This window comes from Ptychodera flava, chromosome 11, assembly GCF_041260155.1.
Source record: "Ptychodera flava strain L36383 chromosome 11, AS_Pfla_20210202, whole genome shotgun sequence".
Classification (NCBI taxonomy): Eukaryota; Metazoa; Hemichordata; class Enteropneusta; family Ptychoderidae; genus Ptychodera; species Ptychodera flava.
This window is the reverse complement of record NC_091938.1, coordinates 29,285,946-29,306,865: the sequence shown is the minus strand read 5'-3', so window position 1 is coordinate 29,306,865 and position 20,920 is coordinate 29,285,946. Positions and strand designations below refer to the sequence as shown.

The window sequence follows — 20,920 nt, the reverse complement described above, 5'->3', positions numbered from 1 at the left end:
GTCGCGTTTCGCTGGAACCCGCCACATGACGGAAAAGTAGACATGTCCAGTTCCCACTTGCCTGTAAAAAGTGACATCACAGGGTATGTTTGAAAGAATTTTACCTATGGAAAAAAAATCGAAAAAAGTGCCCGGTCACGTGACCATTACAGGGCGACGAGCCTCTGACCATTACAAACAGAAAGATTTCCAATTTCGTGAGCGCAGGAACCTAAAGGAACTTATTGACAACAAAGATTCGAGAGCAAACGATGATGTTATGTGGCATGATAAGGACATTTTTGCTTCTTTTCTGGAAGAAATTGACACTACTGTTATCGTTGTGGGGTCACGGTAAACTTCTCTTAGTGTGTTCTTGCAATACGTTCTGGCACTTGAAAAAACAATAATATTGGCATGTGCATGTGGTGTCTTATAAAAACTCTTGCAATCTGGTCTCTATTTTGGGATACAGTGCTCTTTTATTCCTCTGTACCTCAGGCTGTTTTGAGCCAGAAAACGTCACCATTACCATAAATAGCGACGTATTGATGATGACACAGGCCCCTTGGGGTATTGGAGAGGTTAAGATTTCATACGGGAACGGAACAGGAACGGATACGTCATCACTTTCTGCGCGCTCTCATCATGTTCTGATGATGTCACACGTTCTCTTGTCGTCTTGCAGTCGTTTTCTACGTGAAACTGCCACTTTTCTCGTACACCTTTTCCGAGAACAATTTTCTTGCTCGCTTCGCCATAGACTTGATATTCATAACTGACATCCTTTCGTTTTGTATCGTTGCTCTGGGCTTTATCGATCGCCGTCTGATTTTGAGATATTTTAGATAACAAAAAGGAAAAAGTACCTCCTGCAGTGCACTCGCAGACGACGGCACACGCGCGGCAGACGTCGCATACACTGCACTGCCGATAACACTGTCTACACTGAAATAAACATTGTAATTTGTTTTACCTCCGTGACATTACACGGTTTTCCAAACGCAAAACAAAATTTCAGTATTTTCAAGTTTTTATCTCTGTGTTTTATTAACCTGATATCAGAGCAAAATCCCTTAGACAATGCGACTGTATGAGTCTAGACTTGCGTCAAGTCTATGGGCATATAAAAATCAAAACTAAGCGAATTGAACGTATAAACTTCAGAAGACTGTCGCATTAGTGATAGGCTGTTACGTAGATCGTTAGGTGAACACGGATATGTGAATCTTGCTCGGCTACCCAGTTACTGCTGCCGTGGAAAGCAAAGCGATGGGGCCAGTCAAGTCTTAATCCAAATCTGTGCAGAACGTTACGCGTACGGAACTTGTAGCCACTCTACGTTATGTTCTCGCTACGGATGCAATCTTAACCTCTCTAATAAACGAGTGAAATACCCCGTCTTCATACCCTCAGAACCTATGTGTATGTTCTTATTTATTAAGTCACGTTTACTGTACCCAAACCTTGATTCTGTCTGTCTGTCTGTCTGTCTGTTTGTCTGTCTGTCTGTCTGACAGTGTCTGTCTGTCTGCAAATGTATGTATGTATGTATGTATGTATGTATGTATGTATGTATGTATGTATGTATGTATGTATGTATGTATGTATGTATGTATGTATGTATGTATGTATGTATGTATGTATGTATGTATGTATGTATGTATGTATGTATGTATGTATGTATGTATGTATGTATGTATGTATTGTGACGTAGCCAGACATATGCTTAGAATTTAACCTTTGAATTTGACTGTAATGACCGACAGTAACCCTGCACGTTATCTCCCGTGTTCGTTTTCGTGACCTTTTATTGTTTCAACTCCTGAAGTTATCATCAATGCCTGGACGACCTTTACCCCTGTTTGACATTGTACTTAACCAAGAGCGATTTGACTTTGCCGATCGTTCTTAGTTAATGATAGACGCATGGCTTTGCAGATCCGGAGACCCGATTGTTCTCTACTACCTCCATGGTTAATTATAGACCCATGACTTTGCAGTTTCTGAAACTCAATAAATACTATTCATCTCAGTGTGTTAGGGGAGAACATCAAACACCATCTTAGGAGAACTTTGGGGACACGGTCCCTCCGTGGTTGGACCGTGTCTACGGGCACTTTACCGACGACGCCCCGAGACGACGTTCAACTGTGACCCTGACGACTAGTGTGGGTCATAGAAGCTTACCGTGTAACTAGTGTTACTCAGCTGAATAAAGTACTACGACTTAGAGAATTCCTGTGAATCGTTGCCGTCTTTTATACGTCTACTACCTGACGACTCTCTGCCACAGAGTGCACTTCCCCCCCCCCCCCCGACGATAGCTATATCACAACCACGCTACATGACATATTTGGTGGCAGCGGTGGGCGCTGGCTTGAGTCGATCCAAACCACTGGATCGACTCAAGCAGTAGACGTATAAAAGACGGCAACGATACACAGGAATTCTCTAAGTCGTAGTACTTTATTCAGCTGAGTAACACTAGTTACACGGTAAGCTTCCATGACCTACACTAGTCGTCAGGGTCACGGTTGAACGTCGTCTCGGGGCGTCGTCGGTAAAGTGCCCGTAGACACGGTCCATCTACGGAGGGACCGTGTCCCCAAACTTCTCCTAAGATGGTGTCTGATGTTCTCCCCTAACACACTGAGATGAATAGTTTATATTGAGTTTCAGAAACTGCAAAGTCATGGGTCTATAATTAACCATGGAGGTAGTAGAGAACAATCGGGTCTCCGGATCTGCAAAGTCATGCGTCTATAATTAACTAAGAACGATCGGCAAAGTCAAATCGCTCTTGGTTAATTACAATGTCAAACAGGGGTAAAGGTCGTCCAGGCATTGATGATAACTTCAGGAGTTGAAACAATAAAAGGTCACGAAAACGTACACGGGCGATAACGTGCAGGGTTACTGTCGGTCATTACAGTCAAATTCAAAGGTTAAATTCTAAGCATATGTCTGGCTACGTCACAGTATGTATGTATGTATTTTTCTATGGATCCACCCGTCTATGTATGCAAGCCATGTTAGCTTGTTTTCTCATGTTTTTCCTTTCTATTGTCACATATATACACGTTGTTCACTTTCGATGTCACAGATATGTACCATATTTCGCAAATTATAAGAATTAAAGCGAATTTAAGTTCAATGAAAAATTACCCCACCCCTAAAATACAAAAATCATGTAACGACAGAAGAAGATCATTCTGAAACGTCAATTAAAATTATTTTTCTTGGTATGGTTTTTGCTTTGATATGTTGCTTGTTACGTACTAGAATGCCGTGTGAGGTAACAGCATGCAAATAGCTCTTTTCTGTAATTATTATGGGACTGAAAACGGGAAATGTGATGGCTCGAATACAACTTCAGTGGCTTCTTTAAATTGCTGAGATATTATGTGCGCAGAATCAGACACTGCTGTATTCATAGACTAACTTAACGCATCTCAATAGTACTACATTTTGTGCATCCTACACACGTAATATCCTAGCACTACGTATGCCTACGCGCCAGCTTGCGCACACGTCATACTTACTTGTGTAATTAACGCAGCCATCACGCAAGCAGTGTTCACTCGTAATACCACACCAATATAATGGTGAACAGCAAGGCAAGAAAGTCGGTTTGCATTCTGCGGGGTTTCCATCCTCGAGAGGGTAGTCGGTTCCACATCGGAAATCGTCTCTCCACCTATTTCCAAATTCCTGACAGCCTTCGAATATTAAAAAACAATACTATGAATATAATAGTATAGCAACAACAAGGGAACCCGAGGGCAGGTGACATGAGTGCCAAACGACAGGAGGGCAAGTTTTCTCCTGCCTTGATTTTCTGTTTTATATTTGTCTTTTTGTCAAGGTAAGTGTACTTTTTAGCACGTACATTGCCCATGGTATGCATATGTATTATGGATTGAACACTATTTACGACTTTCATTTGAATACTTTTTATAAGCCAGAGAGGCTTACATAATTTTGCTTTGCAGATTATCTCTGCATTTTTCACCATCAACTTCAACGATTTAATGGTCGAACAAAAGCAAGAATGGTAAATGCTGCTATTTAGTTTCAATAAGTACAGAGGTACCCTACAGTCGGAGAATGAAAGAATGTTTTGGCTATCTTTGCCCGGTGTAATCTCAGAGTCAGACATAAAACATCCATATACATTCTTTTCAGTATACTTTTCAAGATATTTTCGAAAAAGATACTATCATAAAACAAACAGAATAGTTTTATCATTCGTTCAGCATTATAGAACGATCAGTTTCGACAGCTTTCAATTTTGATAAATTAATTTCCCCAATATTGTGCTTTCTCTATACCCGAGTTTATTTTATAATTTCATATTATCCTATATTAAGTAACATATACCAAGCCTATTTTAAATTTTACCATTATTTTATGTATTGTTCCATTCTGTTTAAATATTTCGATAGAAGAGCATAGTGTTCATCTTCAGTTTTACCCTTTTATCCAAAAATCGTTCAGTTCACCATATTGTGGTTTATCATGTCCATGTTCTAGACCCTAACGAAGACGTCATGTTGTCGAAAAGTTGGTATTGTAATCAAAGCTTAACCATAAAATACCGAACTTGTTTCCTTTATCAAACTCAAAATACTCTATTTCATGGCCATGTCTCCAAACTGGTGCATCTTCCTTGTAGTCGAACCGATTGCAGTTTCGTTCCTTACGAACTCGGTAAAGTAGGTTATTGTATTATTCCAAGTGTGTACTATACGTCTCCCATATTCCGATTTTCGGTTTCCTTGGGTATGTCTGTCTGAACACGGAACATCAAAGCCACTAACACATTTGGCAAACTGATAAAAATTACAAACGACCTCAAAAGAGGGCTCAAAAGAGGGCTAAAACTGCAGCAAGCGAAAAATAATACAGTAAAATATTAGGTCGACCAGCAAGAGATAAAGTACTGGTTAAAAAACAGAGGATAAAAACTGCAACAAGTTAAAACAAATACAGTAAAATACTGACCGACCATAGGGAAATAAAACACTTACAAAGCGCAGAGAATAAAAAACGCAGACGTTTCGGGTTCGACCCTTCGTCAGTACTAAAACTCGCCAGAAAAACGTGGAAACACAAAAGATAAAAGCAGCCAATCAAATGAGAGAATGGTCGAATGCATTAAAATATGTGTTCATTCCAGCTGATGCGAGAGTACCAAGTTTAAAAATGGTGGCCTGTTCGAGTTTATGTAATAGAAAACCACCGAGGGGGAGGTTGTTCTCTTACTTAAACCACGATCCCAAACGAGCTCTCACTGAATGGAAAGCCTTATTTGCCATAAGACAACAATATTAAATTACTGTTTTAACAAAGTGACGCAAGATATTTCGATAAAACAATTAATATTGTTCATTCTGACAGCAAAAGTTGTATGACCACCCCTGTCAGTGAAATGATCTAATCTTCATTATATGCAGCAGGTAATTCTAGAACTCCCTGCTGTTTCTTACAACAGGTGTTCGCATTCCTACTATGACAATTAAGTAATAGGTCACTTGTACTCACACTGTGTCGTTGTGCAGATGTTAATTCATTTATTTATTCACGACAAATGTTCGCCACGTGTGTGATTTTGAAATCATGCCACGCAATTTACGAGTCAGATTAGTTGCCGAGAATTGAGTGGGCAGGTAATATGTCTGACCAAGACGAGGATATTTTTCTGTCGCAAAACACGTTCTGAGAAGTGCAGCCCAGTAGTGAGTCTGGTGATAATATGGGATTATCTCCCGGGAGCTTTCTTGAGGAATTTGATAATTTGCAGTCTGTTGAGAAAAAAGCTACCACGCACGGTAGTGATTACAAAGAATTTCCATATCCGAATGATAGAAAGGCACCAGGAACAGAACATAAACCGGGTTCTAGTAAGGTTGCCGGCGATAAAGGTTTACGCGTTGGTACGTTGCCTACCTATAGTGATTTGGAAAAAATTTATCGGGAAAATATTCCAAAAAACACAATGAAAACATTACAATGGTCAGTGCAGTTGTTTGAGACTTGGCGTAAAGAAATGAATAGGAGAATAGGGGATGGCAAGGCTGTGCCCATCTGAGTCTTGTAGAACCATCAATTAATGAAATGACTTATGATGAATTGAATTTCTGCTTGGCACGATTTGTGCAAGAAGTGAAAAAACGCGATGCTCGGACTTTCCGGGAAATAATTTGTGCGAGATTGCGATGTCCATTCAGAAACACGTCTGTGAAACAGTTAGAGACGTCAGGTTCATGAATGACCCGATTTTTAAAGATTTGCAAAGAAGTTTAGATTGTGTAATGAAACAACGTGCAAAGAGAGGGCTGGGGTGCACAGAAGGCAGGCTCAGGTAATTAGCGTTAGCGAAGAAAATATATATTATGGCAAAAGAAGCTTCTGGGAGATCATAACCCTCAAACACTACTGGACACTCAAATATACCTATTAGGCTTGCATTTCGCTCTTCGCGGTGGAAAAGAACATCGAAACCTGCGCCACGTCAATTCACAGATCCAATTAAAAGTCGATGGTCTCGGTGTTAAGTATCTTGAGTATCGTGAGGGCGTGAGTTAATCAAAAGGTGGTTTGAAGAGTGGAAAACTTCAGCCCAAAGTGACCAGAGGTTACGAAAACATCAACATGTCGGACAGATGTATAGTTTGCCTGTACCAGCGGTATAATGCACTGTGATGAGTATTTTAACTATAAAATTTTGTGTATGTTTCACAATAACTGCCGTGCCAGCGGTACTAGTGAGAACTGTTTTCCTCGATACACATGTTTGATTACCGATAAAGATTCAAGCATAAATACAGTCCTTACCTCAAATCTATACTATCAATGGTTTCTTTACAGTAAGTTATCTACACTTTGTTTTAGCCCTCCAAATCGGCCTGCCAATGCTTACTATCTGTATCCTTCTACGAATTCAACTGCAACCTGTTGGTATACCAATCACAATGCTCTGAATTCTACTGTCGCCCGTCTTTGCAAGAAAGCTGGACTTGAAGGATATCACGCAAACAACTCCTTGGTCGCCACAGCAGCCACACGACTGTATGATGCCAGTGTTGACGAACAACTGATTTGTGAAAAAACTGGTCACAGAAGCGAGGCGGTTAGAAACTATAAACGAACATCAGACAACCAGCAACACGACATCAGTAGAATTCTACAAGGTCTGAAGTGCTGTAAACAACTTTAAGCTTTAGCGCATTTCAATTTTTGTCGCCCTTATAAAATGTAACCCAGTCATTTTTTTCAGATTGTTGCCCAAAGTTTGATTTTAAAAGTGTAACCAATAAAATTTGACGTCCATTCGGTCAAAAATTACCTACAAGATTTCAGAATAATAAACAATAATTGATAAAAGTTGTATTAACATTTTAGCGGGAAAAATTACAGCACCCAAAGGATTAACATCGTGTCTTCGGAAATGTTCTTATATTTCATATGAGACATAACTAGAAGAAAATTAAATGTGAAAATGAACGAAGGCGATCAAATGTATGCAAGTTAAGTAACTTCTGAGTGATTGACGGACAAAGAATCTCTTACTGTGCCGTGCTATCCTTCACGTTACTGAAGGAATATTCTTGGAATGCGATTGCAGGGACCGCGACTGAACAACAACCACCACCAAAGAGAACATGCCTTGTATCACGGGAAGCGACAGTACGCCTTGCAGCATGTGATGAGCGGAGCACTGAAGAAAAAGAATTATCTGGAGAGAAAACGCTATCTGACTGCTGCGTTGTCAAAGAATCATCTTCCATAAATATCACAATTAATCTGTCAAAATAAACATTTGTCACCAATAAACTAAAAGCACGGAATTAGAATAAAATCAATTTTCAGAGTATCCTTTGTTATGTCGTATATTTTCAGGACAATCATGGTTTTATGTTAATTTTATCCCAAACCAGGTGTCCATAAACTCCCTGAGGTATTTCCAGAAACACCCGGAGGTGTTTCTGGAAATACCTCCGGAAATTTATGAAAACAACAGAGAGGTTTCTTCTGGATAATTACTGGCGTTTTGAATGGTGTGACGTCACGATCGTGGTTTAAGGCGGGTAGAGTCGGTGGTAGAGATGATAGCAGACACTGCCATGTCAGACCGACCGCGGTGGGGTGGTGTACAGAAATGTTTCGCCACCGGGTATGCAAGTTTTTTGTCGGTCACGGTGCGAAGATGTTCAGTTTCGCCAATATGTAACATGCTGCAGCGTCTACATTTGATACAGTAAATGATATTAGCCGACGTGCATGTAAACACGCCGGAAACCTTGACTCTACCACGCGGGCCCTGAATGGAATTGGTAGTAAAAGTATGCGGGCAGGTGTTTCAAACTCGAAGGCCACATAATGATGTTCCAGTTGCGCAATCGCAATTCGGTAAACTTGAATGTACGAGACGGTCTTTGATGTTGGAGTCACGTCGAAATGCCATGATGGGGGGTGCTGTGAAAATATGCTGTGTGTTTTGGGAGTTAGTTAAAATTGAACACTCAAAGATGATTTTGCGAATTCTATGGTTAAAAGGATGGTATGTTAACACAAGAGGAATGCGATCACATTGACAATGGGTGGTTGACATTAACGCATCCTCCTGTGTTAGTGGTTCGACGCGCTGTTTGGCTTTGTCCACTATAGAGCGGGGATAACCCCGAGCCGAGAACCAAGTGCTTATAGTGTCTAACTGCTGCTTAAAGTCTTTTTGGTCAGAGCAAATGCGCCGAGCGCGTAGGAACTGTGAAAATGGAATGGATTCCTTGCACCGACGAGGGTGAGATGAGCTGAATAGAACGTACGCATGGAAGTCTGTGGATTTATAATGTATGGAGGTAGACAGCCAGTCCCCATTGATAGATACTGATATGTCAAGAAATGCGACCGATATGTCTAAAACGGTGGAAGTAAATTCCAGTGCAGGGTGAAAATGTGAAACGAAATCAATAAAATTGTCTAATTCAGTGCGTGAACAAGATGCTGCACCAAAGCATATCGTTTAAAGAGCTCGGTAATGTGACCAGTATATGTGTGTATTATATGTTGTTCGATATAACCAACAAATAAACAAACGTAAGAAGGTCCAATACGTATACTCATGGCAGCACGACGAACTTGTGTGTAAAATTCCCTATTAAAGGTGAAGCAATTTAAAGTCAGCACTAATTCAGCTAAGCGAATTTAAACGTGTGTAGTTGGATCCATGACTTCGCGTCGGTCAAGAAAATATGCGAGTGCCTGGAGGCCATCCTTATGAGGAATGGAAGTATAAAGAGCCTTAACGTCAAGTGTAAAATATGTATCTATAGGTACCTGTAAACTTAAAGTCGTTGAAGATCTTGATGGCATAAGATATGTCTTTAACAAAAGTGGGAAGTGTGTTCACGATACCGGCGAAAATGCTATCGAGAAATGTAGAGATGAGTTCAGTAGGGCAGGAACATGCAGAGACAATGGGGCGGCCAGGATTATCAGTTTTGTGAATTTTGGGTAATATGTAATGGCGAGATGTGCGGGGATACGAGATGCTCAAGGATTTTGCATCGTCGGGCAGACGGTTATCGTGAACTAGGTCACTGATAGTACGTTTGACGATATTGTTGTGTTTATTGGTGATGTCAGTGTCGAGAGGTTTATAGAAAGAAGCGTCAGAAAGCTGCCTTTGAGCCTCAGCAATGTATAAATCTTTGCGCCATACTACCACAGCACCTCCTTTATCAGCAGGCTTTATAACTATATTATCATTGCAAGATAAATCGGTTGTGTTCTGAGAGGAATGAATTTCAACCCTTTAGACAGAAAAGAACGTTCAGGATCAGAAAGGGGCAGGTCGGGTGGAATGGTAACAACAGGTGTGATTTGCGATGAATTTGGCGTAGTGTTTTGCCGAGTAGCAGTGGAAAATTTGTCAACCAAGTTTTGCATTGACATGTTAAAAACTTGTCAAGGGAATCATTTTCCTTACGTATGTATTGGATGGTATTCCTGTAAGTGGTGGGTGCTACAAGGGAGGAAAGAGTGCGTTTCGTTTGACAAATGGAAGTTGTAGAAAAAGAAACCCGTTGACGCAATGTGATTAAGAGTAACTCTAAAATACTGCCAAGAAATTTTTTTGACAGGAATTGGATACGTTGTCGATATTGAGAATCACCTGGTGTAAAAATGGACGGATGCACGTGGATGTTGAAACCAGTAAGCAAGTAATGGTTATAGTCTAGTCGGAAGGTAGGGTTTCATGCACCCCATGGATGTATTTTTTTAATCTACATTTTGGTAATCCTTAGGGTCTATATTTAATGAAATTTGATGTTCCCAAAATCAAATAGTGTCCCATGGGGTTCATTTGGCGCCATCTTGGCCGCCATCTTGGATTTCAACAATGGGGTAGAGGTCACGTATTTACAGCTCGATGGAAACAGAAACAATAAAATACTATAAACGTTACACTTTTAGAAAGCCAAGATCATGGCCTTTTCATTGATATATAACTTATCAGGGATAAATTAATATTCGAACGTCGATTAGATTTTATATCGGCCATTGGCCGTAAATCGTAAAATTTGCTAAATTTCACACACAATAATTAAGTTCCGTTCCTCCAAATATTTTTTCATAAGGTATTTATATATTTTTAGGAAGAACTCAGTGCAATAAACAAGAAAAACAACATTAAAAGTATGTGTCTTGAGATTTAGTGGGTGCATGAGCTTGTTTTCTTATCACGCGGTATGCCATATATCCGTGTGTAACATAAGGGGTAGGGGTAATGTTTCCCTTCCTGTTTCGAGCCATGAAAGATGAAACCATAACAATGTTACATTTTTTGAAAGTGCTGCATCAGACCTTTCTAAAAATATATAGATTTATGGGGAAGAGTTGCATATTTAAAAGTTACAAAGCTTAAACCTTTCGGTTTTTGTCGATTTTAAGTGATTTTTTAAGAACGAAATTACAACATATGGGGTAGGGGTAATGTTTCCCTTTCTGCCTCGGACCATGAATTATGAAACCATATAAATTTATATACTGTTTAAAAGCTCTGAAATAGGCCTTTCCAAACATGTATAGTTTAACTGGGAAAAGTCCATATATGCCTTTCACTTTGTGTCAATTTTAAGTGAGTTTTTAAACAAAATTATAATATAAGGGATCGGGTAATATTTCCCGTTCTGCTTTGAAACATGAATTATGAAACCATATAAATGTTATACTGTTTGAAAGCTCTGAAATAGGCCTTTCCAAAAATGTATAGTTCTATTGGGAAAAGTTGCATATTTGAAAGTTACAAAGCTTAAGCCTTTCAGTTTGTGTCAATTTGAAGTGATTTTTTGAACAATATGCACAAAACAATTAGTCCGTTGGCCAGGTATCGAAATCATCCCCTCTAAGGCATTTTACCCACTATGATTTTCTCTTAGCTAGTATTCTCAGCTGTCATAATCTGCTTATTTTTCTTTTAACTGATGGTGTGTGAGAGTGTAACGACTTGTTTGTTAAGGGCTGTCACGCCCTCAGTAGTAAAATAGGAATGGGTTAGGGGTAACATATTTACCGCTCGTCGGAAACAAAAACAAAAAAGTACCATAAACAATACATTCTTACAAAGCCTAGAAAATACCCTTACCATTGGTATACAACTGAATGGGAATAAATCGATATTCAAACATCGATTAGATTTTATATCGGACATGAAATGTAAATTGTAAAATTTGCTTAATTTCAAAGCCAATAATTAAGTTCATGTTCCTCCAAACAATTTTTACAAGGTATTTATATATCATTTGAAAGAACTTAATGCAATAGACAAGTAAAAATCATTAAAAGAGTGTATCTTCCTGAGACTTATGGGGTGCGTCGATTGTTTTCCTAATATATGGTATGCCGTACATCCCTTATAATATACATTTAAGGGATAGGGGTATGGGTAATGTTTCCTCTCCTACCAAACGCAGCGAATAAGGAAACCACATAAATATCATATCTCTGAAACACTAACGCAGTTGTTTTTCCAACAAGATGGCTTGATGGGGTAAACTCAAAAATTATGCAGTGACAATGCTTTTGAATACAACTCAAAAGTTTGTGTTACTTTACTGACATTTACTCGTTAAAAGGAACATAGAAAAATACTCTATAGGCATTAAATAGCACTAAAAAGTTAAAATGGTGGTTCATAAAAGACGTTTGACTCATTTCAATAACTCAAATTAGGGAAAGAAAGTTAACAGCTATAATATGTCCAAAATTATATATTCCAAACCCACAAACACTAAATTGGTTGTCATAGTCGTCATGCTAAGTTGATATGGCAGCAGCAACAATCAATCCATTTTCTTTAATTGTATCGCGAGAGATGTATAAGCAATAAAGCACCACTTTGAAAGGATACCACACGGTTTCGACTGGTAAACAACGTATACGCACGAACTGCAGTCGTGTGTATAAGGAGTGAAATGGTCAAAACCGAGCTCGAGTGGTGTACCCAACTTATAGGGGTTGTTTATCGCTATATTATATCAGTATATTGAAACTTGTGATAAAAATAAAAACAATTTGAAAGAAACCCACTTTGGAGATAGGAATGGCCAACTTTACAGTATATCGTAAATATACGCACAGTCACGTGACCGTCTGGGCAAATCAGAGCTCACTATTAATAGTCTTTGTTTTAATACCACACGAGAACACGAGAGAATCTTTTATCGCTCAAAACCAATCACCATTAATCCACAATACAGCTTCTCCATACTAAGATAAGATGGATCGACAACACTTTACCTTCCTTACCAGAAAACAAGAGATCATAACCAACAACGCAGAACACTAATACTCCCAATGAGGATTACATTTTCGACTGGGTACTAAAATTCAATAGCAAATAATTCTGGAACTAAAACCCGAAAAGCCAAATATCACAGAACACATTCAATTACGCAACTAAATAGTAAACAGAAGGCGAACAAACACTCTCTACACCAAGCAATAAAAAGGCGAGACAAACCTCAGAAAATGACTAAAAAGGTTTATATTCCCATTGACACCTCAATGTTTAAAAGCCTTGTGAGTGAATCTATCATTAGTTTCTTATCATGGATGACATTTAACCAATGTTAAACCCTGACGTCTTTGAAGCAAAGACCCTACAAACGGACGTTTTAGGGTCAATGCTTGAAGATGCCATTCCCACCAGCATGATCGAATCAGAGAGACTAGATTGATCTAACGTTCGAGCTAGATCAGCCACCAGCAGCTGAGAAAAAATAAGTCAACATAATCATCAGAGTCAAGCGAGCTAGACAACGGCTTCACACATTATACTCCACAGAGAGGACATTCTCACAGAATTCACCAAAATCGTTCAAAAGCTTCGTTAAAGGCATTGTTCGCGATCCCAGGGACGGGCATGGCTGGTTGCGGGGCAAATGCAAAATATTAGTCATGCTGAATCAAGGTGTAATCGAGTAATAGCTTAATTATAGATTGGGAAAATCCTAATCCTGATAGTAATGATGGAATATAAACTTCGTTAAAAGTTGAGAAAATTTGCCACTTTTTTTGATTGTATGTTTTACATTCCATGTTGTACAGTACTGCCTGTACTATACATTAACAGTCAATACATCCGGCAAGTATTCTGTGTTGTTCTTTTATAGTTAGGTCCCCGCAGTCCGAGATAAGTCTTTCTATAGTGTCAACCATTCTCTTCGATGACTGTAATCTACTCCGATAAATTCCCATTTAACTAATTTGTATTATTACAGGGAAGCCCAAGCCTATCTCTTACAATCTAAGATTTGAGAAATTTGACAACAACATGTATGCAATTTTCATATTTTTCATAGGCCTGAATAACACACAGAAGAAAGTCATACTCAATGTTTTGTCCAATTGAAAGTCAAATTTTCATCGAAACACGTAGAGGTGGCCATCTGTAAGCCAAACGAGAATTAATATTAGCAAAGATGGATATTCATTAAGACTTTCTCATTTCTGATCCAAGTTACTCATACAACGGGGTATAAGCGAAAGCCAAGAGCATCGAATGTGTTGAAACCTAAGTGGCCCCTATTCAGTACCACCTAGCCTACAGGTACACCTTAAAAATACTTACCAGGTCAAAATACCAAGTGTTTAATACCTTCAAAAGTGGCAACACCTAGAAAGACACTGCGGCAACCAATTTATCACCCTGATCTGTAACTATTTACCTCTACACCCAATAAAGCACCGGGACTCAAGACAGTTGTACATCACAAACTTAAGAGAGCGATCGAAGACACTTGCTACACAGAACTCAGGATGGAAGGCTGCGCAGACGATTCTTCAAATAGGCAAAAAAGAGGCTAAAAACAACACAAACATTCACAGCAACGACGATAGGTCGGGTTTTCTTCCTATACGACGGTACAAAACCAAACCAAAAGGTCTTTCAAAGGCCACCGGTCCCGCACTTCCCTTAAAGCCCGGCTCGAAATGGACTGGGATCATGATAAGTGCCAAGTTTGGTCGGGAGTTTTGGGGCATGGCTCTGCATAATGAGTCTGTTGGTAACGGTTGCGATCGTTCGCATTATCTGCGGATCTGTTTGCTTTCAGATCACGCTCAGGCTCAGGCTAATATAAATACGTACAGCCTTCTTTTCCAGGTTCTTTTCAGTCATGCCATGGCAAATACTGGAAATAAAAAAGAAAGGAAAACTACCAACTTAATCAAACAAGAGTTTGCTTGAATGAATTTACCGAAGTTTCAGGCCATATCAACGTTCATTATGTGAATGGTTCGGCTACTGACCGCCTTGTACATACGGAATATTGGCGCCGTCTAAAGTCGAATAATTATCAAAAAAGTCAAAAGCTTATATCTGGGCTTTCGAAGAATGTATTGTTTATGGTACTTTTTTGTTTTTGTTTCCGACGAGCGGTAAATATGTTACCCTTAACCCATTCCCATTTTACTACTGAGGGCGTGACAGCCCTTCACAAACAAGTCGTTACACTCTCACACACCATCAGTTAAATGGAAAATAAGAAGATTATGACAGCTGAGAATACTAGCTAAGAGAAAATGCCTTAGAGGGGATGATTTCGATACCTGGCAAACGGACTGTTTTGTGCATATTGTTCAAAAAATCACTTCAAATTGACACAAACTGAAAGGCTTAAGCTTTGTAACTTTCAAATATGCAAATTTTCCCAATAAAACTATACATTTTTAGAAAGGCCTATTTAAGAGCTTTCAAACAGTATAACATTTATATGGTTTCATAATTCATGTTTCAAGGCAGAACGGGAAACATTACCCCTATCCCTTATATTATAATTTTGTTTAAAAACTCACTTAAAATTAACACAAACTGACATTACCCCTACCCCATATGTTGTAATTTCGTTCCTAAAAATTACTTAAAATTGACACAAACTGAAAAGCATAAGCTTTGTAACTTTAAAATATGGACTTTTCCCGGTGAAACTATACATGTTTGGAAAGGCCTATCTCAGAGCTTTCAAACAGTATACGATTTATATGGTTTCATAATTCATGGTTTGAGGCAGAAATGGAAGCATTACCCCTACCCCATATGTTGTAATTTCGTTCTTAAAAAATCACTTAAAATTGACACAAACTGAAAGGCATAAGCTTTGTAACTTTAAAATATGGACTTTCCCAGTGAAACTATACATGTTTGGAAAGGCCTATCTCAGAGCTTTCAAACAGTATACGATTTTTATGGTTTCATAATTCATGGTCCGAGGCAGAAAGGGAAACATTACCCCTACCCAATATGTTGTAATTTCGAGCTTGAAAAATCACTTAAAATCGACAAAAACCGAAAGGTTTTAGTTTTGTAACTTTAAATATGCAACTTTTCCCCATAAATCTATATATTTTTAGAAAGGTCTGATGCAGCACTTTCAAAAAATATAACATTTTTATGGTTTCATCTTTCATGGTTCGAAACAGTAAGGGAAACATTACCACTACCCCTTATGTTACACACGGATATATGGCATACCGCGTAATAAGAAAACAAGCTCAGGCACCCACTAAATCTCACGACACATACTTTTAATGTTGTTTTTCTTGTTTATTGCACTGAGTTATTCCAAAAAGTATCTAAATACCGTATGAAAAGTTGTTTGGAGGAACGGGAACTTAATTATTGGGTTTGAAATTTAGCAAATTTTACGTTTTACGGCCAATGGCCGATATAAAGTCTAATCGACGTTCGAATATTAATTTATCCCTATTAAGTTATATATCAATGAAAAGGCCATGATCTTGGCTTTCTAAAAAAGTAACGTCATAGTATTTTATTGTTTCTGTTTCCGTCGAGCGGTAAATACGTGACCCCTACCCCATTGTTGAAATCCAAGATGGCGGCCAAGATGTCGGCAAATGAACCCCACGGGACACTATTTGATTTTGGGAACATCAAAATTCATTAAATATAGACCCTAAGGATTACAAAAATGTAGGTTTAAAAATACATCCATGGGGTGCATGGAAACCCTACCTTACGACCCGACTATTACGATGGCAGGTAGAGAGAAAGGAGACGTGACTACAGAAACGGGTTTTAGCAAAACTTTACTTGGCCAATCTGAAGCCGTGAGAACTAACGTCGGGGTGCAAGGAGGACAAAAAGGTTTTCACAGATGACTGACCAAGTTTCGAGTTGTTCGAAAGACGGCATAGTTGAAGCAGGACAAGGTTACGAAAAACACGCGGGTAAAAAACAAACGCGGAGACACGACTTGAAAAAGTGGTAGTAGAAGCCCGAAAACAGACTACGACCGTGGTGATGTGGACGCCAAAACACGAGACGAATGAAGAACACGCAATAATAAAAGTAAAACACGAGAGGCAAAACGGAAAGATTAAAAGCGAGACGCTGTGGCAATGAACGAAAACTGACGCAGTGGCAATGAACGAAAACTGATATTGCACATCGTAGACAACTTTTTAACACTATTCATCTTGCAAAAATTATTCTGACTTGCCAAGCAAAAAAATACTGGCTGCAAATATATCGTGCATGATTCGTGACTTCCATGTTAGAATTTTGTAATTTTCGAAGTATACTCTCATTATAACTGAAGTAACAATGCTTTTTTTGACCGCAAAATACACAATGGCAATTTGGCAATATAGTGACAAGCATCTTTGATATCAAAAACAAATTGGTTAACCTAAGAACACCACTGATTGCTGATAAAAGATCGGTTGCATTCATAAGCAAAACAGCAGTATGTTAAAAATTTTAACCCTTTCACCCCCAGTTCCCTGTATACAGGTCCAACTTTACAATAGAAAACAATGGATTTGGGACAAACCATGGTTGTGAAAGGGTTAAGGTGGAATGCGCCTCAGTTGGGACTCATTTTGTAGCTCATTGAGTAACTGACGTTTTCACCTATTTACTTTTGTGAAAATTGAAAATTGAATTTTTTATTGTATTAACATAGAAGGCGGCGATTTTCAATTCAAGTTTCGGTAAATATTCGGTGTTTTGTTTCTGTAGAACCGACCTCTGTACGGTGGATACTTATTTCAATTCTTCACGTAGGAAGGGAATGCTTTGAATTTCGTTACAGATAGTTTGATCAAAAGTGTGTCTTTCAATTTTGAGGCACAATTTTTTGCGCAATGAAAGCCAATTTCAATCTATAAATGTATTACAGATTTTCCCGTCAATTTTGACAAACGCTATTAATTTTGCGATTTTTATCATATTTCAGTGATATAAGTGTGCGAAACATGGGATTTCTCAATTCTTTTTCGGTAAATTGAGGAAACTGTTTTTCAGATCTTATATTTCTTCTAACGCAGACTGCGTCAATAATTTCAATACGTGTGGAGTATGTTAGAAAATGTGATATGTATGAGTGCCATTGTGGCATATATTGACATATTTGGATTGCAGTTTCTATTAGGCGAAATAGTTGCACTATTTGATAGAAGTGATGAGATAGAGTATTTCAAGTAAAATTGATTAATTTCTCACTCTTGCCCAAATCGCATTAATCTTTTCCGTCAAAAACACGTCTGTCTTTTAGAACAACCAAACTACTTTGATATGGTTTATATGTAGATATCAACAACGTTTATCCAATGATATGGTTATACAAAATGCAAAATATAAATAGGGATTTACTTTCCCAAGTACAAGTTCTGTAGTGTGTCTGGTCCAAAGTTTCTTGCTTGTTGTGTCAATCTTGAGAAGTGTGGCAGCACTTTTGCTTTTAGGTTATATATCATTTTCGACGATGCGACATTTTTTCCGGCTGGTGATTGATTACTAGCTTTGGTCACAGACAAATAGAGAGACAGACTGGCATCGGGTATTGTTCAAGGTGTGAAGCGGTTACGTAAGCCCTCCATATACGTCTCGCCTGAGGCAGCTCGCGCCTTTCTTTTCCGAAGGTGCCGACTATGCACCCTTCTGTAATTTCCAGATTTTTGACTATTTTTCAGCGTAAGTATCTTCGGCAAAGATTGTTTTGTTGTTGTCGTGTGGTGCTGAGCGAAATTGGCATGCTGGCGAAAACGGGAAAGTTTTGAGCTTCGGGGAGATGAGTTTACCACTTTAAAAAATTCCTCTCACATTTTTATGATTATATAATGAGTGTGTTTGAACGAAATTTGAATGTCTTTTATCGATACTGTCTGGTTTTACTCAAGGGGTTGGAGTCAGTTATATCACGCCAATCAAAACATAACACGCCAGCAGTTTCATAAACATGTCCTTCCTTGACGTACGTGTAAAAGACGGTATGACTGACCGTAAACCATTGAGTAAAACCAGACAGTATCGATAAAAGACTTTCAAATTTGGTTCAAACACACTCATTATATATTCATAAAAATATGAGAGGAATTTTTAAAACGGTAAACTCTCTTTCCTGAAGCTCAAAACACTCCCTATTTCGCCAGCACGTCAATTCCGCTCAGCACCACACGACAACAACAACACAAACTTTGCCGAACATACTTTCGCTTAACAATTGGCGAAGATCCGAAAATTTCCGAAGGATGCATGGTCGGCACTCTTCGAAAAAGAGAGGCGAGAGCGACCTGAGGCGAGGCGAACATGGATTGGTAACGTAACCGCTTCACGCCTTAAACAATACCCGTTGCCACTCTCTATGTTTCTCTGTGGTAAAAAGTAAATGAGCGATAACTAAAATATAAAGCGGGCGTTTTTGAGATAATTACATGTATCTTGCCCAAATAAAAGAGATCATTCACAAATATTAATATATCCCTTACTTTATTTTACACTGAGTTTGGAATATACTCATTGTGCATTGACCGTTTCACCACTCATCTTTGATGTGAGGTGATAAGTTAATAAATACACTCGTTCTTTCCTTCCTTGGCTAAACGAAGGCAAAAATTAGAGAATAACATGAAAGTTTACTTTTGCTTACCTTCCACCTGAACAACCTGTATATCGCACAGGCAGAGAACCCATAACAAAATCTTTTTGCAGCGGAGATATCGACCCCGCTTTTCCACCATCGCGGTAAGTGTAGTGCAATCAACTAAATGCAAGGGTTCTTATTCAGTTTCCTGTGAGCTATCGTATCCAAAATAATAATCAATTCCCGTACATTAACGAAATTAATTGTTTCAAACAAAGTTATTGATGTGAAGCGAGCCATACTGCCTCTTCGATTATTCTATTCATGTAGGTAGCTTGAGAATAATCAGAGGACATCTTAAAAGCTTTGCAATTATCGAGGAATTTTAAGAGTCGGTTTGTGAGTTCTATGATAACCCATAGAGAGGACATCTTCTCAGAGAAAGGTGAACTATGATCGGAAACGTGTGCATCACAGAATAGAGCCAAATGATTGACTTATACAGCGCCATTTTCATACCGGCACACTGAAACTATAATATAGTAGTCCTATTGATGAGTTTATAAACAACTTGGAAAGATAGTACTGAAAGCAGATTAAATTACATTGCCCACAAAATTATATCCTCTGAAGATCCGCCTTCAACGAATTTGAGTGGTCTGTGTATTATAAGATACACTGCAGTTAATTAGCAAACATATACTAATCCACAATCCTTCTACTAAAAACGATGTAAAAGTGATAACGTCCATGCCAAACCAAGCCGGCACAAACATTGTACGTTCACTCTTTCTCACCTTTGGCTGTAATCCCCAAAACGGCGGTGAAAAACGGCCGTTTGCCAGATTACAGCCAAAGGTGAGAACGAGTTGATCAACACAAGGAACCTCCCGGAGAGCAATTTTGTCATGTACACCCTAATAACGTAACAAAAGATGATCACACTTGACGATGGCTATGTTGTTAACACCATGCCATGATTGACATGTTTAATGGATGCACGGCATGCGTAATAGAATGATGGTATATTCTACGCGTGCCGACAAAGGGAAAAACGACACAATGATGAATAATACTCGTGAATGGATAAAATTCTGTGGCAAGCAAATGCCGCGAAAAAAATACCAATTTTATCCGTCTTTCATCAATTGCACATCGTCTGCTTCTTGTGTGTTATGTAATGCGAGGCGAATTACTTGATATGTCATTCAGTCGCTTCTTTTGCGATACACGCTGGCCGGCCATGATGCAGTAAACACCGTGATACACGCTTCGGAAAGCAAGCGACTGAGGTACTTTATAGTTGTTCGAGCCCATCATTACTTTATTGATTAGTAGATGTACGTAATTGTCATTAGGCATTTTTTTTACAGAGCTATCCGATTCAGATATTCATTATCACTTTATAATATGATTGATTTGGGTTATGCGTCCTTCATGATATAATCAGCCGGGCATGGGGGCACAGTACAATAAAGTACCCATGATTCTCTTCGATTTGTATCCTTGAAGGTTACTTTTCTTATAACTTTTCAGTTCTGTATGCA

General features: G+C 38.7%; 1 protein-coding gene across 1 annotated transcript in view; it reads right to left on the bottom strand.

The window, feature by feature from the left end:
• The window catches only part of LOC139144034 (adhesion G protein-coupled receptor B1-like), a 44,724-nt gene extending 25,182 nt beyond the window's left edge, over nt 1-19,542 (bottom strand). The window contains exons 1-2 of the mRNA XM_070714682.1: nt 19,440-19,542; nt 3,525-3,701 (exon numbers count right to left, since the gene is read on the bottom strand). The gene's annotated coding sequence lies outside the window, so the exon portion shown is untranslated. The remainder of the gene's footprint in view (nt 1-3,524; nt 3,702-19,439) is intronic.
• Nucleotides 19,543-20,920: the final 1,378 nt, after the last annotated feature.